Here is a 26393-nt window from a genome sequence, read left to right as displayed (position 1 = left end):
TTTTTGTTTTGGTTTTGCTTCTTTAAAAAAAATAAAAAGGGCGTGCAGTCTGGATGTACGTCATAAGTAGACATTTGAAAGAGAAGAAAGTGGCTAAGACTGACAAATGGGTAATCTTCTATTATCCTTTAACTGTAGGAATGGTAATCAAATTAATACATGCTTAAAGTAAGTTGCATTTAGGGAAAATAGAAAAACAGAACAGCAAGCTAGGGTTGGGGAGAGGTCAGGAAGACAAAACTGATTTGGGGGTGGGAGGAAGGTACTGGACTTAGTTTTTCATGCCTTTCCAGTAGGGGCAAAGGACATCCCAAGGCTTCCTGCCAATTACAACAAGGAAGGGATGTGCACATGTGTATGCATGGTGAGGCCTGTAGAGCCTGTAGTGGCAAGAACTGAGGTAAAAATATACATGGGTTCATGGGTTCTGCTCTAGAAAACTTATCCCATATTCATTCACAGACTTGGAAGGCATACTTTGTAAGTCATAGAGAGGTTATAATTGCATTGTTCCATATGAGTTTTCCGTGGTTTTGTCAAATTGACAGAGTACCATAAGTGACAATAAGGTATTCATAAAATGAGCCTGATGAATGGAATAGCAGATAGATTATAAGATAGATAGATAGATAGATAGATAGATAGATAGATAGATAGATAGATAGATGATAGATAGATTGATTAGTAATGGAGCAAAATCCCTCTCCACTCCAAGGAACACAGTGATACAATGTCAGTATCTGTAAAGTACAGGATAGTCGGGAAATGAGCGTGGTTTACTCCAAGGCCATTGGGGGAAACTATACCAGTCTTCATGTGGGAAACAAATGTTCAGTCCAATCTATATTGAGAAAAATGGAAAAGAGAGGGAGAGGAGGAGAGTGTGAATGTATGCGTATGCATGCATGCGTGCACGTGTGTTTTAGAAATGGCCTCAGCCTCTACTGGAAGAGATCCTAAGAGTTATAATCAATACTTTATTCCTGTGGGAACATTAATGTCCAACCAAGGACTCGGAAACCCAGGTAGGCAAACCACAAAGGTAAGACACTTGAGAACACCTGGTTCTGACACAATCCTAGTCACTCCTAAGAACTTTTCTGGGTGACTTTAACAAAAAGGAAATACATTGTGAGGATGAGTCAGACTCTGGCCCCCTATGGGACGCCCCTTTTATTATTTTATTTTAAAATAATTATAGTAACGTGTCCCCATGGGTCAGTCCGTACCAAGATTTTTAGTCTCTGGTTTAATAATGTTAATCATTATTTTAGGAACTTCACAAAGGGTAGCTAGGAGGTTTTAGAAGGAGGAAAAGAATCTCAATATAGGAAACAAAAAACCCTTGTTGCCACTGATTTTTTTTTTGAATAATTATACTTTTAACATTGAATTGTATGGTATAAGAAGATCCTACAAATGTTCATACGGCCTCACAAGGCATCAAATGACTTCTATAGAACAAAGTTAGTTTTGGTAACACTCAGGTGGGCTGTTTTTTTGTTTCATAGACAATTTTTTAAAGGAGGAAACGTAACTGGCCTAAGTATGAGACTTACAGAGTAAGATACTTCCAGTATATACATACTCTTGGATAGTAAGAGGTGTTAAGAGGTGTTTTGAGGAAGACAGATCATGAAATTCGGTCTCCTAAGTTTTTATTGAGTAATTTACTGATTTCAAAGTAACCTGTTTTAAAACTCATACAAGTAGGATGTCACTTACATTATAGAAATCACTGGTTTAAACAACTGAACATAGCAAAATGAATGGTTGTCACTTTGCAAATAAAATATGTATTTTTTAAACCCATGGAAGCCATAGTTTTAAATGAAGCCAACACTGACTAAATATAGCGCATATACATTTTCATAATATGTCAGCCATCAGTTACATATATAAGCTTGTTTGATTTCTAATGTAGATACAAAGTAATATTGCTAGTAGTTCACAATCATGTCTCAGCTTTATTTTAATCTTTTACCAGGTACCCATGTTAGGTTTTATTAATCTAACTGTAGTAACTAAAGTAACTACATGGTTCTGTACCTATGCTTCTACTTGGTGGGTGTTTTAAAATAATTTAGAGTTATGCTTGCCATTGAGAACAAATAATACAATAGTTTGACTTAAAACAGCATATTTTCATGCAACCATTTTTTTAATCCCACCATATCCAAATAACACTGTCTAAATGTCAAGTCAAACTTTTAAAAACATCAAATGCAGTATGATAGAATTACACGGGTCAGAATTCATCTTGAGGAGTGCACTTGTTTCAAAGAAAAGTAAGTTTCTAAATTGTTTGGAGTTGTGTTTGATACACTCCAAAGACATACTGAAGTAACTCAAGTGGTAGACCTGCCTCTTTGGGAGAGTGGATCTTGCTTGCTAAGAGGCATTGTCTTCAGGGTGTACAGGTAAGGTCCAAGAGAAAGGCCTGAATGAACTACTTTGTATAACTGCAAATATTTTAAATTTCTGAGGGAAAATAGTGAAGAGAGGAAGGAAGAGTAAACCTTTCTGGGAGTCTGAGTGCAATTCCAGGGAGACACTTGAACCATTCCAAGTAGGGCAGGCTAAGAGAGAAGCATGGAGAACAAATATCTACCGATGATTTTCAAGGTTTTTGCATTAGATCTATGAGGTACATCTCCCCATCTGTCCCCCCAGTGATAGAGACAAAAACATTTCACTGATTGCTTATGTGTCTATGGGAAGAAGGGAAGGATTCTTCTGGGAGAACCATTGTCTCAGTTCTGAATCATGGTTTGGCCTTTAAGAATGCATATGGAATCCAGGAATATGGGAATGGCTGCCATATGTGTTAAAAAATGAACCTTGCATATACTCTGCCTTCTGCAACCTCTTCCTCAGAAATGAGTGATGCTCAGAGAAGGGTAAAGAAACCTGCTTCATACATGGTATATGTTTCTAAATAAGCAGTTTCATATTTTCTTTATAATGGTAAACAAAAATGCCCCAAGTAAAAAGTCATGTACTATCTGTTCCCAAACTCAATTTCCACATGTTGTTATAGTAGATAGATATGGAGAGACAGGAAAATTAGGGAGATAGGGAGATAGATAATTAAGCTTCCAAGATGGACAAGATAGTCCAGGACATCATCAAGCCCAAGACTCAGAACTGTATTTCTGTATTAATGATCTGCTTCTCAGTTTAGGGTAATTTTTCATACTCGAGTAGATAAGAATGGATATAACATTACAATGGGTAGCATTACAATTTAATAGGATAGAACATTTATTGTGAAAGGACCTTAAATTAATGACTTCTTTCCCTATACTCATGTAATCCTTAACTTGTGCCTTAGTTCAGTCCCACCATCTCCATTCTTGTTTGTGAACCTACTATGCCCTACACAGATTTCTGCTGACTCCAATACTCCATTGTACTCAATTTGTTTTCTTCTTAGTCTCAACTAGGCTACAAGAACTTTAGTACAAATATGAAGTCTTTTTATCTTTATTTGCTTACTAACTAGAATACTAAAAACCAAACATTTATTGACTGAACTAATGAGTGAGTAAATTGGTTAATATATTTAATTATGTTTTTTTTTTTTTTTTTTTTTTGCCCCTGCACTAGGCTATGGCTTCCATAAAAGCATTAAAATCATGCATCACTATCATGGCTTGCTTTGTGCCTGGTATTTAATATATGAGATAGAAATTTTAGAGTCAGGAGACCCAAGGTCCAGTCCTGGATGTAGTAGTGACCACTATACTAGCTTGTTAAGAATCTGAACAAGTCATTTAACCTCCCTGAATTAGTTTCCTCATGTATAATATGGAGATTATGATGTCTGCTCAATTAACCCACCTCACAGGATAGGCTTTATGACTCATGCGATTTCTAATGTCAAAGTGCTAATAAATTCTAAGAGCTTTCCAAATATTTGTTACTTTTGTTTTCAAAGCTGACACTATAGCATTGTTATAAAATTAGTTTTTTTTTTTAAGATTTTATTTATTTATTCATGAGAGAGGCAGAGACATAGGCAGAGGGAGAAGCAGGCTCCCTGTAGAGAGCCTGATGTGGACTCGATCTCAGGACCCTGGGATCACAACCTGAGCCAAAGACAGACACTCAACCACTGAGCCACCCAGGTGCCCCTAAAAGTAGGGTTTCATATTCAACAGAGGAGGCTGAATCCCAGACAGTTGAGGTCAGTCCTACCCCAAGTGTGATCCTTGGAGTGTCTGCTTCAGCACCAACCAGACAACCTCAATCCAAAACCCTAACCTGAATATCTATGATTACCATTTCTGTTGAAGCTCTGTCCCTAACCTAATAATGCTAAGTTTCTAACGCTTTCTTAGTTCATCTTGTAACAGTGAATTTTTATAATTTCTGTAGGTAATTTCATAATTACTTTATTTTACTCTTTGTGTGGGTTAGAGTTACTCTTGAGGAGCTCTTATTTAAATGCATTTTCATAAGAACCTATTTATTTAGTGGCAGGAGCACAGACCTGGAGGTGAGCTCTTGTCCTCTAGCAAACCATGTCACTTGAGTCAAGTCACTTGCTCTTCACTCCAACTCCTGAAATTCCTTGGAAACACCTATCTCAATAGACATCAGAACTGTGGGGTAAGATGAAGACATGAGGGAACAGAGGGTCCCGATAGTATTTTAGCTCCTTCCTGCCCAAAGCATTAATACACTAAGATATACAAAAGGAAAACTCCATTAAGAAATTTTCAGGAATTACTATTCTTCTTTTAATTTTGTTTTAATCAGGTATCAGTGCAAATAAGGCTTTCTTCACTCAGGATATTAAAAGTTCCCTGATTCACAAGCTGAATCTGTATGCTTATTTTGTGTTTTTTAATCTGTCTAGCATAGAGCAGGACATACCATAGGTCTTCTGTGCATATGTGTTGAATTAAATTACAAAAATAGAACAGCTTGCAACACTTGGAAGTCTGCATTGTGAAGTGGGTGGGATTCAAAAAAGCTATCTTTGCTGGCACTAGTTTCTTTAATCAAGAAGGAATATAAAGTGAAACAATGAGAAAGAGCAGTAGAAATAGACCTCAAAGCCATGAACTTAGCCACAGTTACCCTGCTCCTTGCCTTGCCTCCAGGTAGACTCTTAGGGGTAATATGTGCATAAAGCTCGTTATTTGCGAATGATTATGCCCTTGTAATACTATTAAAATCCAAGATAGTTGGTAATATAAAATACTCATTTTATCAACATAAAAAGTCACCTGTGTGCCAGTCAGAAAAGTGAAAGCCCTGTCTGAAATGTCTTGTTCCAATTGCTTGAATAGCCTGAGATTCCTCCTTACTTCCTTACTTCCTGCCTCATCTCTCTGTCTCTTGGATGGCCCCAGGCATGGCCCTAGACTGTCTTAATTTTTTTGATGATCCCATCTAGCCTCTTGGCTATGCATGCCTATCATCTATATGACTGATTTCCAGATCACCTCTACCCATCCTCAGAATTCCAGTTCCTCATCTCCAACTGCCTACTCAACATTTCCACTTCAATATCTAAGAGGCTTCTCAAATGCAAAAAGGCTTAAACAGAACTTTGGATTTTATTTGGCTCTTAACCTTGCAACTCCCCTTGGATTTCCCATCTCTTTGGTCTGACTCAGATGTACAAACCCCTAATTAGTCATCTACTTGGGCCCCTACCCTGTCTCACCTCCACATATCCAGCGTACCAGGAAGTTTTAGTGGCTCTACTCTGGCAACAAATTCTTCACATGTCTACTTTTTCCAATGCCATTATCTATGCCATAGCATAAATCACCATAATTCCTTGCTTCAAGTCTGTAGTAGCTCCCAACTGATTTTCCCACCTTCACTATTCACTTCCCCAAATCCATTCTCCATAATGAGCCAAACTGCTTTCAAAAGTATACAATATATACATATATATATATATAGTATACAATATAAATCAGATCGTCAGTTTCTGGCTTAAAATATTTAAAGACATCCTCTAACCCAAACTCTGGACCCTGACCTACTGTGAAAGTACCCTGTGATCTGCCAGCTGCTTACTGTGACTCCCATCTCATCTCCTACAGATCCCCTATAGCTCTGCTGATGCAGGATGTCTCAGACTCTAGCTATACTTCTCTAGCTTTCCTTCTAGGAACACTCCTTTCCTTGCTCTCTGCCTTGCTAGGTTCTTCCATTGATTCGGGCCTCTCCCCTAATTTTATTCTTCAGAGAGTTCTTCTGTGAATTCCCTAGTAAAGTAGCAACCTGCTCACTAACTGATCTTGATTCTCTACATAGCTGACTCTTACACTTTCATTTATGTCCAGTTCTCTCTCAATGGATAATTAACTCTATGAGAACAGAGACTTTGTCTTGTTCTCCACTATACTTGGAGCAGAGCTGGACTTATAGTAAGAGCTCAGGAAATTACTGCTGAATGATTTCACTCAGTGACATCATTTCTGAGGGCAGGCATTGAGTAAATATTTTGTAAACTGAGTATTGAGGCATTGCATTCTCTATTTTGTTTTATTTTATTTTACTCTTCTCTAAACCAGATGGGATTTCCCTGAGTTCTAGTTAGCAGTTCCAATGCAAATTGGACCTTCTCATCCACAGCTGCCTTAAGAAGGCTTCTGAAAAAATACATCACTATCTAACTCATTCTCCCTTTCATAAACCAGTGCTGGGATGTTTATTAAAAACTCAGGCTTTCCTTTGCAGTTGTGAAAGCTAAAGATAAAATAAACAGAATATTCAGACCTACAGCTGCCAAACTTTGATGCTTGTCTTTAGGCAATAGCAAGGAAGGAGCCAAACAAATTATCAGTAGGAGGAATGGTGACCAGGGTAGTAAAAATGTATTTGGTTATCTTTGCCTCCTGTGGCCCTGCAGCCACTGACAGCAGAATCTGGCAGCAGTGGGACCTTTCTCTTGAACTGGTACCCTGACACTTTATGATTGTGTTTATAGAGTAATAAATTATTTAAGAAGGTTTATTTTGCTTCTGTTGTTCACAAAGGCACATTTACTCTGTCATTATGACCAGGATTCTTTTTTAAAAATATATTTTTTAATTTATTTATTTGAGGGATCCCTGGGTGGCGCAGCGGTTTGGTGCCTGCCTTTGGCCCAGGGCGCGATCCTGGAGACCAGGGATCGAATCCCACGTCGGGCTCCCAGTGCATGGAGCCTGCTTCTCCCTCTGCCTGTGTCTCTGCCTCTCTCTCTCTCTCTCTCTGTGACTATCATGAATAAATAAATAAAATCTTTAAAAAAAAAAATTTATTTATTTGAGAGAGAGAGACAGAGAGTAAGACAGAGCACACTAGTGGGGGGCGGGGGGGGGCAGAGAGAGGGAGACAGAATCTCAAGCAGATTCCTGCACCAAGCATGGAGCCAATGTGGGGCTCAATCCCATGACCATGAGATCATGACCTTAGCCAAAATCAAGAGTCAAACACTTAACCAAATGTATCACCCAGGCGCCCCTATGACCAAAATTCTATTTTCTTTGTACCAGAGTTTCTTTAGGTGGTAGCAGCCGGACATCCCAAACTACTTCCTCTCTATATACCCCATAAATCCTCTAAGCTGTTCAGGAAAAACAGCTGAACATGAACACACACAACACTAAAACTCACTGTATCTTGAAAACACCCTCTTTTCCCTTAAAACATATTTTCATTGCAAGGAACATACAGTATTCATAAATCAATGCCATTAAGGCATTTTTGTAATCAATGGAAACTAGTACTATGCAAACAAGATGAAAAGCTTGCCCATCATGCACTTGACATCAAGATGCTCTATTATAACTGCATAGCTTTGACTGTGTCTGACCTGAGCCATGAGGAGCAGAAGATTGCAGAGATGTCTGCATGGACAAGACACATATCATGAGATTATTCTTCGCTTTTTGTAAATAAAACTGCTATATATTAGGGACGGAGCTATAAGAAATTCTCTAGTCATTCCAAAAACTCAATGCACAGGAGCCTATGGATTAGTAAAGAGAGATGCTTAGGGATAAATGCATATGATCAAATGGTAGACAAAGTGATTTCCCTGCAAATATGACAAAAGAGAAAGAAAATATAAATTGTAATTATATAGTTAAAACACTAATTAACCAGAAGCCTAGTTCTGGAAAGAGTTGCTCTTAAGAGTTATTGAGAACTTTTATTCTCTGCTAGGCATCATTTTGAATGCTTTTGATATTTTATTTCAGTTAATCATTACAATTACATTATATATTAGTAAACTTGGGCTGAAAGAGGTTAATGTGCCCAAAGTTTTACAACTAGAAAGTTGAATAAGCATGCACGAACCCAATCCTATATATTTTTACATTAAACCACAATGCAATCCTTAAACAGAAGTTTGTTAATATTTGGTTCTCAGTGAACATGGGAAATTACAAGCAAGCTACTCTTTAGGCACAAAAGCAACTTCTATAGGAGATCCTAGGATCTCTACAGATTTCTTTCTTTCTTTTTTTTTTAAGATTTTATTTATTCATGAGAGACGCAGAGAGAGAAAGAGAGAGGCAGAGACACAGGCAGAGGGAGAAGCAGGCTCTGTGCAGGGAGCCTGACGTGAGACTCGATCCTGAGTCTCCAGGATGCTGAAGGCAGTGCTAAACCGCTGAGCCACCCAGGTTGCTCCTACAGATTTATTTCAAACTCCTTTGACTTTGAAATTATTACTACACAATGAGATATTCAGAGGGGCTATGAGGTTTTCTTTGTCGCTGTTGTTTGGGTTTTGTATGTTCATTTTTTGGTTCTGTTTTTTCACAACCCCAGGTCACCTAAGGCAGACCTACTAAATCACTCTACTGGGGTAGTAGGGGCAGGATGGCAGGTGTGTCTGGATATTTGCATTTTCCCAAGGGGCTCTTCTGCAAAATCAAGTTGAACTTGTAGTGAACTAAATCCCAGCTGTGATCCAACTTCTGTGACCTTGAGTAAGCCATAAACTCTTATTCATAAAATGGAGATAAACTTCACTGGATGTTAATCAATCAAAGGAGACATTACATATACAGACATTTTTAAAAATACATACAAACATATACATATATTGCCAGAAATGTTAAGAGAGTAATAAACTATTTTACAGGCACATCCAAAGCTACCAAACAGTTTCTAATACATGGATTTTAGGACCACACAATGTAGAAGTTTAATGTGCTCACATGCAGTGACTCCATTGGAACATTTGTGCATTAATTTTATTCCTGTTTCAGGAATAAAATGGATGTTCTTCCTATTCTAAAAGTAACATGATAGATATTTGAGTTATCTAATAAGTACCTATCAAAAACAAAGTAGTCTAAATTATTTGATTCCTTTGCTATTTGCCTGAGTTGTTAAATTACAAGTGCTCCCTGAATATCTCTGTCCCATGTCATTTTCTTTCATATAATATCCTAATTCATCATTGACGCTACAGAAATTTTTTTTGAAGTACCATAAGTCAATTGTTGGAGGAGATCATCACATTGTTTTTTTTTTTTTTTTAAGATTTGTTTGTTTGTTTGTTTGTTTATTCATTCATTCATTCATGAAAGACACAGAAAGAGAGGCAGAGACATAGGCAGAGGGAGGAGAAGCAGCCTCCGTGCAAAGAGTCCAATGTGGGACTTGATCCTGCGAATCCAGGATCATTCCCTGAGCCAAAGACAGAAGCTCAACCACTAAGCCACCCAGGCATACCACCTTGTTCCTTTTTCATACCCTATTATTTTATTCTACATTTTAACCTCAAACTGGACGGCTCCACTAATCATCGCAGAGTGAATAAAAATGGCTTTCTCTGTATTCATTGAATAGGCAGATGTTACTAGCACAGTCTCAGGCAGGCCAGAAGACACCAGAATTAGCTTCCTACTGTGTCCTTTCAGAACCAGGGAGCCTACTATGTGTATTAGAGAAAAATGGTGTGTTAGGACAAGGATTTGACACTAGTATGGCTGCAGATGAGGATTACAAAGTAAGAGTTACAAGCAGCTCTGAAAATGGAAGGAAGGGCCAGTGACCACTTGATCACTTTCAATATCTCCTCTAGACGATGTCACATTTTTTCAGTGTGGGCTCCCATACTATTTCTTCATGGTATTAGTAAACAGATAATGATATATTTTGCTTGTGCTGTTTCAGATGGATGTTACTTGATTTTTAAGTTTTCACACCATATGCGATGACCATATGAAATATCTTAAAAGATTTGAGAAACATTAAAGGTTTTACTTTTAGTGATTGTACCACATTTAATTAAAAAAGCCAGCATGCTGAAACCTTGAAACCCACATACAATCTCTGTCTTCACGTAGAAGTTTAATGTGCTCACATGCAGTGACTCCATTGGAACGTTTGTGCATTAGTTTTATTCCTGTTTCATAGTATTAATCTATAGTTATTTTTCCCCCAATGCTATTTGTCAGAAGGTCATATTTGTTTTTTCAGATGGATGGATAGTATTGTAAGCTGAAACTTAAAACTCATAAGTACGAAGTACTGTCTTTGCAAAATCACCTGGTGTAGAGCTAGGCTCACGTGGATCCCCTTTGTTGAAAAAAAAAGCTGATTTTAATGATACGTTATACAATACAAAACATATTAGCCCTTGCAAACAATGAACTAGGAAAATCCTTGTTATTTTGGATGATTAAGCAGAGTTTTTTGAAAGTGGTAACTCATCACCACTCTTTCTTGCTTGAAGGGCCAATAGGCAAAACACTAGGCAATGGAAATACACATTGAGTTAAGGCCTAGGGCTGGTACAGTATCATAAAAACTTAGAGAAATCATTTTGCCCTTATCATACCCGTTCTGTTTTTATATTTGTTTTGGCTCAACCCAAATTTTCCTTGCATGTCAGGGTATGTCTTGTTTCCTGGAAAATATTCAACAAAAAAACAGGAGAACCTGCTGTTTTGTTCCATGCTTCTGTCTGCTTGAAGGTTAGAGCTATTTCTTTATACAACTCTAGGGGATGTGGTTCCTCTCACAGTCTATGTAAATAGTATCCCCTGGAGTCTGCAAAGCCATATGCAACAACCCCAATCAAGTTACCTTTGTACTTATGAATAGCATTTGTAACTACTCTGAATAAACCCTATTCTCTCTGGGTTTTCTTCTTTTTGGTCTTGTTGAGTACAGCTAAGATTTGGACATGGCAGGAACACACAGTGTACAACTGTCTTTGGTCACTGATCCTTCAGTTTGTGGGCAGTGTTGACCAGATGAGTAATCACATGAGTATGGCACAGGATAAGTACCCAATAAGTAATTACTGCAAAATAAAAAGGCATTTCCCAACATATCCTGTGGATCTGGCTAACGGGCATAAATCAAGACACAAAGATACTGCATGCAGAGCTTAGGTGTTAGAGAATGTCTGCATTTTAACTTCTAAACAGCCTTCATATTTGAAGAGCTCTGATTAACCAAGTCCTTAAGGCATTTCTTTGGAAGGGAAAAAAAATCTAAAAGCAAGGACTTAAGTATGTAGAAGTCTCTAGAGAATAACTTGTTGTGATACTTTTACAGAAAGTGACATCAAAGAACTATTAGTGGTGCAAAGAATAGCTTTGTAAAGCAATGGTGTTCACTATTAGTGACCTAAAGAATAAAGCCACAAGAGAGAAAGAGATGGGAATAGCTATCTAGTATGCTTCCAGAGAAATCGGGGAGATGAGTAAAATCAGATGCTGCTGGGTCTTTTCCCTAGGTTATACATCCTACTAACAAGCAAAACTTCAAGAAAGTAAGCTCTCTTGATTTTCCTAGAGGAGATATAACTTTATGAGGCAGGACATGGAGACAATCTTACCTACTGATTATGTAACTTCAAGTAAGTGACTTAAATTCTCTATGCTCCAGAGAATTATTGCCTGTAAAATATAAGGATTGGATAAGATGATCTTTTGAGAGAACCAATGACTTAAGGAAGTTAAGGGCTCTTGCTGACAGAGCTCAAAACTGTTCCAAAGTGAGTATGATCATTTCACAAATATTTTTTAATTGACTGGGGTTACCATTTACTTAACACTATGTCATTACATAATGGAAGTGCACGTCTTATGTTCCTTATCTCTTAAGAATCAAAAGTCAATTACATAATTACATAACCACTTCACAACACCCCTTCCTTAGTGGGTCCTTAGTGGGTCCCCTTAGTGGGTCTAGAAGGGGAAATAATTTCTGTGTTTCTTGCAGTGAGATGACAACATCCTGGGGGAGAATGCTAAGAGTATTATCTTGGATGCATGGGACACTGAGTGGAAACAGAGGGGAGTTAAGTAATCTGAGGATTAAGGTTTGAAAGTTGATGCCCACTGTGTAAATTAGCCACTGTAAAGACCCGCTATAGCAATCAGACAGCAAAAGAACAATAGACCAAAAGAGACAACATAGGAGCTAATGGGTCTGGGATATTTTTTTTTTTTTTTTTTTTTTGCTACTGCATAGACACCAATTTTCAATCTAGCAACTCGAGCTTTTAGAAGAAAGTGTTGGGCACAGCTGACTTTTACTGCTCTACATCTATCTTTTGTACTGTGCTAATGTTTAGATATTTGAAGTTATCTGGAGCTCTCAACTCAAGGTGTTTTGAGAGCATGGAAATAATTATCCACCTGCATTCTAAAGCTACAAGCAGCTCTTTCTCTGTTGGTTAGCTCATATTATAATGGTGGCCAAATAAAAGCTACATAGATTTTGAAAAGTGGAGTTAGGAAGCACCACAGGTAACTTTCTGTTATTTGGGCTGGTTTTATGTGTTGTCCAGAATAGTGGGTGGAATGTTCTCATGAGCCAAGCTTGACAGTAAAAGTGTACCATTTCCTAGCTGAAGAAGGGCTCTTGGTTTTAACAACCTAAATGTGCATCCGATGTCAACTGGAAAGAGTTTCAACGAGAAACTCTCAGGCCTGACCCGCTAGTCTTACACAAAGAACTGGTTGCTCCAAGAAAGCAAACTGGGAAAGGCAAAGAGAGCAATGCATGGGCTATTAAAGCAATAGCCATGGATCACATTTAACCTTTCTGCCATTTACCACTGGGTTTTCAGTGCACAGAACCATTTCAGTCCAAATTCTTTGAACCCTTAGTAGCATCCGGTTGAACTTTGTTGAGAAGAATAACTGCATTTGTTCTGCTTTTCTCTATATAACATTAGAAATAAATTTTACTAGAAAGCATTCTACTCTAATACAGAGTTGTGAGAACTTGGAAATCAGTTGCAGAGGGCTGAGTTCTGACTGCAATTTACTATGTAGTTTTTAATAACCATCCACAGATAAATGAGGCTGTTCCATGCATGGCAGGATTTAAATTTAATCTTCCTAACAGTGGCCAAGTCTGATAGGGTGATGTTCCCCTGCCATCACTATCAAATTTCTTGTGTAACTATTATAATCATCAACAATAAAACCCACCTGCCCCTTGCAGGGATGGTAAAAATTTAGTGTTGAAATTCTAACTACATATGCTTACACTGAATCCCCATCCACTTTGCTTCTAAAGAAATATATGAACCCTAGGGCAATGGCCACATTCCAATTTGAATAATTATATTAGTTACCACAAATTTCTTCCATTCAATCCCTCAATTGTGTCATCTGGTAAATAGCTATTCAATTCATTCTATACACTACATTTCTACCCCCTAGAAGCAAAGGCTGTGCCAAAAAGAGGCTCCCTCTGAACAAGGATAGCCATAAATCCTGGAACAGAGGCCTAAAGAATGTATGAGAAGAAATAAAAATCCAAATCTTCAGATGCTGAATTTTTTCAAAGTTAAAAAAAAATCTGAGGGTAATATTAATATGTATTCTTAGGGCACCTGGGTGGCTCATGGTTAAGCATTTGCTTTTAGCTCAGGTCATGATCTCAGGGCCCTAGGATCGAATCCTGCATTGGGTTCCTTGCTCAGTGGCAAGCCTGCTTCTCCCTCTCCCTCTGCCTGTCATTCACCCTGCTTGTGTTCTCTCTGTCTCTCTGTCAAATAAGTGAATAAAATCTTTTAAAAATATTTATTCTTATATATCACTAAAAGGAAACGTATTATGGTACAGAGGAAAATATTTCAAAATGAACCAGTTCTGCAGCCTCACTTTCGAAGTCCATGGGGTGGCAATTGCATATGGCAGGTTTTGAGAAAGGATCTGGCTTCCTGCTTTGTCACACTGAGTATGGAATCAAAAAGAATGTTCTTGCTTTGGAAAGGGAGTCTACAATGTGTTCTCAGTATTTGGGGAAAGTTAACATGATTCTGTTTGTCCCATGAAGATGATAGGGTATGAAAAAAATGTGCCAAAGAAAAATAAAGGGTATTTGAATCTAGCTACTACAGGTTGTGGTAAAGTATGGTTGGAAATGAATGCAAACTTTTCTGGTTTTGATACTGACTTGGTAATTTTCAATTATTTAGTATTAATTTGGAACACCCTTGTCAAAATCTTCAGCTCCTGTTCTATCATTTTGCATATTATAGTCCTTACTATAACGTAAGTATAGACACGTGGCTATTTTTTGAGCAATACACATAATATTTTTCAACAGGGATATTTTATGGAAGATGTTGTATCTTTAGCTGAGAAGCTGAGCGGCAAATAATATTCAGTTAAATCAGTTAAATTGTTGGTTCGAGAAATGGAAAGGTTAAGAGAACTGGGCCCTCCTGGAGAATCAGATGAGGCATCTTACTGCAGGTAACTCATTTAGCAGTTATAAGAAAAGTACTTGGAAATCTCTTATCAGATGAGAGGAAGGTGGTGGAGATAGAAATAAGAAAATGAAGAGAATGGGCTCTGGGTGGAATGTCAGCATTTGTAATGGAGTGTGCTTTTCCAGTGGTACTTTAAATCTCAATAGTAGTAAGAAATGTTAGATTTCTGTGTTTTTTGTTGTGTTTCTTTTGTTGTTGTTGTTGTTGTGTTTCTTAAGAACTAATAGCATTTGTTAGTATTATTGGTGGGTGTAGGACAATTCTGTTTAACTACCAACTCTCTGGATTTCCAGTCTGTCTATATAGTTCTTATACAGTGGGAATTCCATAACAAGCAACCCGAGAATTTGTATGTACTATAATTACATGCTCTCTCATGTATATTTTCTTGGGAGAATAGTCAGAGCTGTTTTCTTCTGCCTATTTACATACAAGATGTTGTTATTTGGCAGATATATGTTAGAATAGTTCCAAATTGCAAAGGGTTTTGCACACCTGGGTTATTTTCATTCCAAAAGGTCCAATTAAATAATATTGTGATGCATTTGCATAATTATTCGAGTTAGCTATATGGTAGAGCTTCCAATCTGCATGTTTAAATTAAAAAAAATGTGTCTATTCCAATTAAGAAATCTAAAATTATTGATCAGCTAGTACCTCTAGAGATGATCTGCTAATATATTGGTATTGAATAAATACTATATGATTTAAGGAGAACTTTGGTGAAAATGATCACGTTTGAGGATGAGCCTTTATCCTAAGGGTGATCTCTCATTTTTTTTTCAATAACAAACTTTATTGAAAATTTGAAAAAAAAAATTCGTGCTCTTTCCCAATAAAAATGCTCATGTAAATAAAATTCTGTGAAGAAATTCAGGAAGTCTTGTCCATAGATCTCAAGCTAAAATTTTGAGAGAATCACATTACAAAAATACAGAAAGAAGCAATATCTTTTAAAATGACTTGTAAACTCCAGAGTTATATACACATATGAGGCCACTGCACAATAAAAGCTACAGAAAGGATTAATTCTCAATACTATTATAGCTGATGTTGTAGTTTGGCTTGTTGAAATTTAATTCATTTTTTACTATCTCTAGTTATCTGAGTTAATATAAAAGACCATTATTAAGAGCCTAGTCTAAAATTTGCCTTCGACGTAAAACACATTTTATTCTAACATAATGTGGCTAGATATTGTTAAGTTTGATATTCATCAGACTGGTAAAATGAACCCAACCTCAGGTGCAAATCTAATAGAGCTCAATGTTAATTAATGTGATCCAAACAACTTATTATTTCAAGCTCGCTTCTATTAGGAAAGATGTGTTATAACTGTATGCTAATAGAAAAGTCTATTAGTTGCATGGATTCCAATTTCCTTTATCTCTGTTAGTCACTGAATGGTAGGTTTCTTCTAAGATTAATATTTTTTCCTTGTTTCTCCTATGTTTAGAGAATTGGCTTAAAACCATAATTATGGAGCAAGATTTAATGGATGTATTGAATATATTTTAATCTGATAGTTTCATTTATGACTTTTAATCTAGGAGAATAAATCCATTTTCTTTTCTAGATTCAATTGTGGTGTCTATATGTACAATGCCAAATAGTATTAATATCAGACATGGAAGGCCACTTTATGTTTTCATATATATTTGAGCCCCATAATATTCCTTTGATGAATGGGGTAGACATCATTTACATTTTAAAGCTACATTTCTCAACCTATTATTGACAACTTGGGTTGGATAATTCTCTCTTATGGGAGCTGTCTTATGTACCGCAGGAGGTTTAGCAGCATCCCTGGCCTCTACCCACTAGATACCAATAGAATCTCCCCAGTTATGACAATAAAAAATGTCTCCGGACATTGTCAAATATCTCCTAGGGGCAAAATCACCCTCAGTTTAGAAGCACTGGTTTAAAGGTAGAGAAACTATACTGCAGAGAATTTAAGGTATTGGCTCAAGGTCAGGAAGACACTGAGTAACAGACCCAGGGCTAAAGCCCATTCCTGTGATATCTAGTTCTCTCCTGCTGCTATGGTCTACAATGTAACTTAGGAGATATTCCATATTATTATTCCTTTAGTGTTATATCATTAATATAGGCAATACCGTCATATCATTAATATTTGTACAAGGCAAGAGGTAACACATGTGAAAGTGCTCGTTAAATTCTAAAATATTTTGAAATTTTCACATAAGCATGCATGTGTGAGAGAGACACAGTGAGAGAGAATCCGCTTTGGGATAACATTTGGAGGAAATGACAGAAGACATGAAAAATACAGGACAGAGGAGGCTGGAAAGTGGAAGGTGGATCTGCAGCTGATTTCCAGTTCTCAACTACAGAACTGATCTTAAAGAGTAGTTTAAGTACTTAATGAAATCTAGCTGCTGCTGGCATCTTTCCAAAACTCTCTATTAGCTGTTGCAGTGGAATTTTGCCAGCAGCCAAATTATCAGGTTTTCGTCTCTTGTGAGTAGCAGGTACCAATGAAGAAATTCATCCTCAATGTTTCTAAGACTGAAATAGCTTCATCCTCCAGATGTGTTAAGTGAAACTAGAAAAACTTCATGTTTTGATAATATAAAAATAAAACCAGACACAATGTTTAGGTCCCTAACAGCTTGGTATCTAAGGAATCTGTAGATATATCCTCAGTTCTCAAGATTTTATGAGCTTCCCAGAAGCATGGATGGAACATATGGGGCAATCCACACACCTTAATCTACCCAGAGGAGGAGCTTCCTCACTTTGAAAGTGTGGAACACTACAGCCTCACCCAGTTCTGCATTAACATCCTGTACATGGCCAGTTCCCATGTGAAAACACTCACTCACTAGCTCTTGAGGAACAAGATTATGTAAAAGAGAAAAAAGTTGTGGAGACGGGTCTGCAGCTCTCTTACACTTCGGAGAAAGTATTAAGTTTCTTATCCCTTTGAACTAAAAGACACAGCTGGTGAAAAAGCATGTGTTTTTCTTAAAATGCTCTCAGCATCTCCAATTTCCTATTGAATCTAGACATTTCCTTCATTTTTCTTTTCCTCATGATTCCCTGGTGGTCCCCTTTTCTCTAATAGGACTGTTGACCCTTAAAGACCTCATATCAACACTTTCCTGAAATGGACTGGAACCTCCTAGGAGTGTATCTGTCAATTTAATATTTGTGTCACCTAAAAAAACAAAAGTGAGCTTATTCAACCTCCTTCCTATTTCATCAATCAGTGTGAAGGAAATGAGGAAAGGACTAAAAATAGGTGGCTTCTAGTGATCAACAATGCCTTGTGCCAACAACACAGAAGGTTCACAAATTTGCTTGAATAGTTGACTGAGCAAATCTCCTTTGAGAGAGCAAATGAGTTAGGAGGCAAGTGAAGGACCCACCAAGGTGGGCTTAGTCCATTAAGACAAGATGGAGGGGTTGCTTAGATGGCTCAGTCATGAAGCATCTGCCTTCAGCTGGGGTCATGATCCCAGGGTCCTGGGATTGAGCCCCACATCAGGCTCTTTGCTCAGCAGGGAGTCTGCCTCTCCTTCTCCCTTTGTCTCCCTGCACTTGCACTTCTCTCTCTCACACACACAAAAGTAAATGAAATCTTAAAAAAAAAAAAAAAAAAAAAAAAAGACAAGATGGAGCAATTATTTTGTCTATATCTGTATTTACCCAAACTCTGGTAAAGACACATAGTTCTCCTCCACTATTGAGATGATCTGTACCATTGAACAGTAAACCAAGAATTCCTTTCCCTAGTTCTGGCAAGTGGCATTAGGCAAAGGTCTGGGAAGACCCTCAGGCCTCTGAGCTGTCTCTAACTTCCAGGCTTTGTGAAAGGACTCCTTTTGAGTGCTACTAGGTTCCTTTTCTGGTTGAGTACTTGCAGAAGGAAAATATTCACATGTCAAGCTGTTCTTTCTGGCTCTCTATCATACACTTTGCAGTTTACTGAGTATAATTCCAGAAATAAAGGTGCCTCCATTCTCAAAGTGACAAAGAAAAGCATTTTGTTCATTTTGTTCATTATCTAGAGTCAACAGAGCATGACTCCCAGGCCTATTTCTTGAGACTGAATCCAAACTCCATGACTAGATAAAGGATCCCATATAATTATAAAGTAACCACCTCCCCCACCCCACCCTACAATAGAACAAACTATTTCTGGATTCCAAACTTATCCTTTGCAAGCTTATTAAGGAGTCTCACAAAGTTACAACTAAAATACTATAGTCATGAATGTTCCCTATAACTTTAAAGTGATGCAACTTTCCTGGGCAGGTCATATAAGAGGCAAATCGACAGTCATTTGTGTGGTAACAATGGCCTTCTCCATCCTTCCATGCCAGGCCATTGTGAAGGAAGCGACCATGACGCTCAACACGTTTTTTATAGCATGAATGAACCTCATCGCTAGTCTTTCAAATGCTCCAAGTGTGTTGCAGGCTGATAAACAAGCCTGGCTTGGAGGAAGTGGCTGAATTTGAAGCTGCCGGTACGTTTTCTTCTTTCCAAGTGTGTTGAGTGAAGCAATGCATTATAATACAGTGAGCAGTGCTGTGGATATTCAGACACCTTCATTTAAAAAAAAAAAAAAAGTCATTGGGTTCTGTGGCCATGGTAGGCTGAGTGGGTAAATGATGTTGTTAACATAACTCAGCTCTATTCTGAAAAAGATGCTTACTAGCAATCTCTCTATGTGAAGAAAACTTCAGAAAAGTCTGTTAGCCCATAGAACTAAATATATACACATTTTTTTCTTTTTCTTTTTTTCTTTTGGGAGCTAGAACCAAGCTTTTGCAGCAGCACATATATTGATCATTGTGTGGGGAAAAACCCCAATTCATTTGTAACTGATTCAGGCCACCACGACTGATCTTGATGTTTACTGGTTCCTAACTCCATAAACTGTGCTATGTCATTTACCAGATCTAAAAGATCTAAACACTAACCAGCAGTAATCTTATCAAGTGCAATAGGCAGCAGAAGGAATGGATTTTAATAAGCAGAAGGTGAGACACGCATGGGTAATAACAGACATAAAGAAAAACTGCTATTTCCCAACTGAGAGAAAGAAGACTTGTTCCTACCCTACCGCACCTCAGTACGGTTAGCAATCCAAGATATGATTAGAAAGGTCCTATTCTGGAAATTCTGGAATAGATTTCCTATTATCTCCTTTTTGGAAAAAGAGTGTTTCTTGGGGTGCCTGGGTGGCTCAGTCAGTTAAGCGTCTGCCTTTGGCTCAGGTCATGATCTCAGGGTCTGAGGATGAAGCTCTGCAACCAGTTCCCTGCTCAGCAGGGAGCCTACTCCTCCCTCTACCCCTCACCCTGCTCCTGTTCTTTCTCTCTCTCTCAAATAAATAAATACAAATCTCTTTTAAAAAGAATATTTCTTTATGATAGTAATATGTATTATTAATTATAATAAAGTACATGTGATAAGCAGAAAGCATTATTATTAAGTCTTAGAACAAAGAATTTTTCTTTTATTCCAACTGTAGGAGCATAAGCAAATTTTTATGGTGGGGAAATATTAAAAAAGCAAAACATGTACAAACCATTTCCTTCAAGATCATTAATCACACTGGGAGGTGATCAGTAACTTTAAAATAACATATTCAGTGACTTAACTGATAATGGCTGTTGTGGTGAGGGTGGTAGTGGGGAGATGTAGAACTATGTAAATTATAAGGAGATTGATACTTTGCTCTACTTTCTCACCACCATCACTGATATGCAATTCTCATCTCTAGCACAATCCTTTGAGGCAATGACTATTTTCCTTAAAAAACTGTTGTGTGACTAGTTCACTCATAGGCTCTGCAAGATGTAAGAAAGCCTAGAATTTGCATGCTGTCTCAAGTGTCTCATACCCAAGTTGCATGTGTGTGAAGAAATAATGCACAATAATACATGAAACGTGATGTATCATCTAAGACTTTGAGGCCCTGGAAATGGCTTCGGTGACACTTTCTATCTCCGACATATACTCCTGTCACTTTGTCCTTTATTGGTAGGAATTGGTGTACCAGAAATGACAGGCTCCCTTTTTTTTTTAAGTCTACATTTCTCCAGTGACCACAAGGTTTTACTCACTATATGTCCATTCTTCGCAAAGCCTGCTCACTCCCCACCAAGGGGCACTGCAGGGTCACTAAATTCACTTTCATTTCCACACACCCAGAGATGCAAAAGGACACCAAAGCCTATTTTGGGAAGTATCTTTCTTTTATACCCTAGACAAAATCCTCTGAGACAGTTGCTATTCCCAAATGACTCCCTCTCAGAGATGACTGATTTTTTCCCTAATGTCTAAAGTTTCCTGCAAGTTCAAATGCTTTTTTCCTCCTCCTTTCTCCAGTTAACTCTCACTTATCACACATAATTCAGCTCAAACATCATTTTATCAGAGGTTTCCCTGACCTCATGCTGCATCCTAACTCCCCACTCCTACTCTGTCACAGCTCTGAAATTATTTGAAAATCAAAAGTTAAAAAAAAAACAACAGAAACTCTGAGGAAGTAAATATATGTGTGCATATAATTTTGTGCATGTATGATGTATGGTCATGATGATATTAAAACACACACATATGCAGACTTCATGATCAGATTTCCAATGTGTCAAGTGCTAGAGAATCTGTGACTCCAATTTGGAATTATTTTTAGTTCAAAAGAACCATCATCCATGAAAGTTAGTGATTGATGCTTTAGTGCAAGTGTGTAAAGATAAGGATACATATTTTTAAAAAACCTGGGTTGTCAGTATTTATGATCATGTTTTCCAGGACTAGCATGATAGAAGGAAAAAAAATAGTCTCCAACTATCTGACATAACATTAAAACTATGCATCAAGTAGGTCAGTTTGGGGTAAAATAGTAGAGATATGATATGGAAAATACTTCTCTTAAATCTATTTAAAAAAATAAGTGAAGCACTTTTCAAATTTCTTGGTTTTATCTATAGAGTAAGCATTGTGCCCCATGGGATAGATGGGGTGGTGAGGAGAGAGAGGTATTAAAGATTATTCTCTGTGCATGATTTTAAAATGGGTAAGAGCCCACTAGGACAACATGACTAATTAACTATCTCTGTTTGAGGCACTACTTCTGCAATTTTCTTAAATTAAAATAAAACTATAGTGAACAAAGCATAGGAAAAAGTCAAAATGGATGGCAACTGATAAGGTGAACACTCATTTATCAAGTTCCATGATAACAAATCAGCATTCATGCAATGCCCGACCCAGAGGAATCCATAAGTAATTTGAAAAGTAGAACTACAATAAAAAATATAATAAAGAATTATTTTACTAATAGGTGTGATAAAGGAACCTGTGTAATAGCATTTGGCAGTGGCTCCAGAACAAACCAATTCAGTAAACAAATGAAGTCATGACAAGGGAAGGTTATTAAGTAGACTCTGAATGGGGCCAATGAAAGTGAAATTAGATTTTTTCCTAATGGCTACAAATAAAAATGTTTGTCCTTTAGTAGCATTGCCTTTTTTTTAAAACGTGGGTTATAAGATCAGTGATAGCAGCATCAGGACATTATCAATTTTCCAATTTGTTCTTTTGGACTACACATAGATGCTATCAAAAAGGGACATTCTCAGAAGCATAAAACAAAATTTTTAAAATCCATTATATGTAAATTCAAAAATATTTTATTTTATTTTATTTTTTTAAATTTTTATTTATTTATGATAGTTACAGAGAGAGAGAGAGAGAGAGAGAGAGAGAGGCAGAGACACAGGCAGAGGGAGAAGCAGGCTCCATGCACTGGGAGCCTGACGTGGGATTCGATCCCGGGTCTCCAGGATCGCGCCCTGGGCCAAAGGCAGGTGCCAAACCGCTGCGCCACCCAGGGATCCCTCAAAAATATTTTATCTGTGTGATATTCATTTTGAATATCACACAGATAAAATTAACAATTTTACAGGAAGTTTTAAAATCCACACACTAACAAAGCCAAAAGAGTGAAAGAAGTTGTCCCAGAAAACAAAATAGAAATAAAAAAGTCTTAGCAAGTTCTCCCATCTCTTAAACATAAGTGTGGAAATCACTACTAATGTTGATATTGAAAAATGGTTGCTTTTGGGACACCTTGGGTGGCTTGGCAGTTGAGCATCTGCCTTTGGCTCAGAGCCTGATCCTGGATTCCCAGGATCAAGTCCCACATCAGGCTCCTTGTGCGGAGCCTGCTTCTCCTCCCTCTGCCTGTCTCTGCCTCTCTTTCTGTGTCTCTCATGAATAAATAAATAAAATCTTAAAAAAAAAAAAAAGTGGTTGCTTTTATCTTTAAACCCTGTTGTTTGACTAGCTATGCTCCAGGCATCACATTTGGGCCATTTGTTTTACCAGCTGTTTCTAAAAATATGTTCATGATGGAGACCCTTTCTGTCTATCTCCAAAATTGCTTTTGTTGAGGGCTTTCTCCCCCTTGCACAAGAGAAGGGTAGACATAGTGAAAACAACATCTGCTGATAAATCTCACAGCTTCAGGGAAAGGCTACAGTCATAAGCTGCACATGAAAAAAAAAAAAAAGAATCACCAAAAAACTCTGATAAACTAATGACTGAAGAGACTACAGCATTCTTTTGGATTCAAGGTAATCAAATGCTTTAATTCATTAATACAATCTCTGTAGCAGCGGTGACAGATGTTCCCTACCAGGAAGAGAGTCTCAATTAATCTACAGCTGGTTTAATTTTCTGGACATCCTATCAAGGGAGAGAAAGAAGAAGAGGGAGGTAGAGAGAGAGGAAATGCAAAGTTTTTAATTACTCCTTTGCAACTAACTGCATTCTCTCATCTATGTATTCCCTCCCACAAGCAGATGTATAGCTGAGGGTGGTCAGGCAGTGGGGATTACACGGCACCTAAAGCCTGGGATATAAAATCAATCATATTCCCAAGTGTCTGTTGAAGGCCACTTCACATCCCATCTGTGTTTCTGGTTTCCAAGCACAGATTTTAAACTTTCTGGTAATGGGTCATTTACAGGCTACCTCATGCCTACTGCTGTTATATGACCACCTGGTGCATCCATGGACCATTTGTCACTTGATGAACAGGACTGACCTCAGGGAACTAGTGTGTGCTCAGCTATACAGAGCCCTACCTATCATCATCATCATCCTCTTGAATTTTTCCAGCAGCTTCCTTGCAGAGCCTTACGCCATGGACTTAACTCAAACTCATAGGAAAAGCAAGATTCACTATTTTTTCAAATTACTGGTCTAGTAGAGTTCCTATATCTAAATAGTCCCAAGATTTCTCTTGCTGGCCTTCTAATATATATATCTGTGTGTTTAATTTGATTAAGCTGCTGTCTTTAAGTTGATACTCAATGTCACCAAGTGGTACCTTCCCCAGATATCTATCTATCTATCTATCTATCTATCTATCTATCTATCTATCTATATATCTATCTATCTATCTTCTATCTATCTAAAATATGATCTTTATATATAAAATATATTTTTATATTTTATAATATATATATATATCCTTAATTTCTGATTCCAAATGTAATACATAGTCTACGTAGAAATTCTGAAGTTTGAATAACAAAATAAAAATCACCTACTGGCCACCACTTAAAGATCAGCACTGATGACATAATCCTTATATCTGATTCAGGACATCAAACCTCTGATTTCCAATAAACACTCAGTATACTTGGCATGGCTCTTTATTAGACTAAATTAGGTGTAATATTTTCAATATTTATATAATAAATTCCATTAAGCAAGAGGTTTTTTGTATAGATCAGCCAAGAGACAGAAAAGGTAGGAGGAGATTGGAACCATAGATATAATCCAGTAACTGTATAGATCATATCCTTGCCTTTGGCTGGGGAGCTAAGGTTTTTGACCTTCTTTTGACACAAAGATGGATCACATTAGCTCAAACACAGGCTAATTCAGCTCTATAGAATCACTCTCTCTATTCTGTTATGAGGGTTCAGATGGAAAAAAATTCTCAATTTAGATTCTAGTCCTTAAATATTTCAATTTTTCTTTAAGTCTGTTTATGTATAAACTGATTTTGTTTTTCTCATTCATTATTCTGGGCTTTTTGGAAATCTCCTATTTTGTGCCTTTCATCTATGTTTTTGTACTGGGATTCAAAAACTATCTTAATATCTAAGTGACCTATGTATAAAATAACTTCCTGGGGCCTTAGTGAAATAAATTGCTTGATCTTAAGATCATCTAGTTCATAATAAAATTTCAGACTTTGGTCTTTAGTCTTCAAAATCTATTAAATCTAAGGTGCCAGTATAGGTAATGCTTTAAATCTCGTTTTCTGGTTTCTGGATGTTGGTTGGTTGCTTGCTTGCTTGCTTGGTTGATTTATTTATTTATGTTACAGAGACCAGTAAAATGCAAAAGAAAAATCTATGGCAAAGTATTAACATCCAGTTGCCAACTTTCAATTGCTACTTAAAGATACTAGAAAAACATTATTCTTGTGAAAACCATTGATTTAGCCATCACAACTCAGAAGATATAATCTCAGAATATAGGGCAGTTCTATAAGTTTAACTTTGTGGAAACTTTCTATATATTGTCCTTACTTCTCTTTCTATATATTGTCCTACTTTTGGATGAGCAAAAGTTTTGGTATGGCTTGGCACTGGCTTTATATTTGAGCTTTGGAACCATAGCTCCAGTTTGCCTAATCATCTGTCCTTGGTGTAGGAAGGTGATAGCACCAACAACTCATCACTAGAGCATACACTGGTTGAGTCTGTACCACAAACCACTTCTAGTATACACTAATTGCTTCACCATCTGTTTGTAATCTATTAGCTGGCTCCCCTAGTGACCACTATAATAGAGAGGTATAGATATGACCCCTAAAAGGCCAGTAAGAGGAAGAAAACCACTCTTTCACACTTTCTCTGAATTTCTGTTGAATACTATCACAGTTTAGAATAAAATCCTTGAGCTTTTTAAAAAAAAATTAATACACAGTATCAGTAGAATGGCATGGATTATGGAATTAGGACACTTGGGATTTAATTCTAACTAAAATTGGCTCAGTGACCTTGAGCGAATAAATTTACTTATATAGGCTTTCTTTAGTTTTGTCATCTAAAAAAAATAATTACAATGAACTCTCAGTTTCTTCAAGTATATACGTTTAGAGTTGTGTACACTTTAAAATTATAATAAAAGAAAAAGATACAGAAAAGACCTTTAGTTTATGGGAGTGTAGAAGGGGAACTTCCGTGTTTAATTTGATATTCAATGTCACCAATCTTACTGAGAGCACATCCCTCAAACTTTATGAAAGGGTAAGACCTAAAGGAATTAAAAAAAAATTTTAAAAAATTAAAAAAAAAAAAGACCTAAAGGAATTTTCAAAAATAGGATGAAAAACACTGTGTGTGTCATTGTTGTACCTTGCTTGACTTTCATGGGGTCTATTTTTATTTTAATATTTTAAATATATTTAATTTCAATGCTATTAAATGAGGGCGCACTCTCTCCAGTTTATCAGAGTCCTTGTTATTGCTGATTGTGTGAAATCTTGTCTACTTCATCTATTCATATTAGCCAGATGGCCCCTGGGGACTGAGATTGCCTGTTTGCTTTATAGGGAAAGCCTGTAATGCATAAGTATGAAGAAATAAAGAAATAAACAAGT

General features: G+C 37.1%; 1 protein-coding gene across 25 annotated transcripts in view; it reads right to left on the bottom strand.

Annotated features, from left to right (window-relative positions):
* NRXN3 (neurexin 3) overlaps window positions 1-26393 on the bottom strand; it is a 1534711-nt gene that overhangs the window by 12184 nt on the left and 1496134 nt on the right. The window lies entirely within an intron of this gene.

This window comes from Canis aureus, chromosome 9, assembly GCF_053574225.1.
Source record: "Canis aureus isolate CA01 chromosome 9, VMU_Caureus_v.1.0, whole genome shotgun sequence".
NCBI lineage: Eukaryota > Metazoa > Chordata > Mammalia > Carnivora > Canidae > Canis > Canis aureus.
Note: the sequence above shows the minus strand (reverse complement) of the source record. Positions and strands in the feature narration are given on the sequence as shown.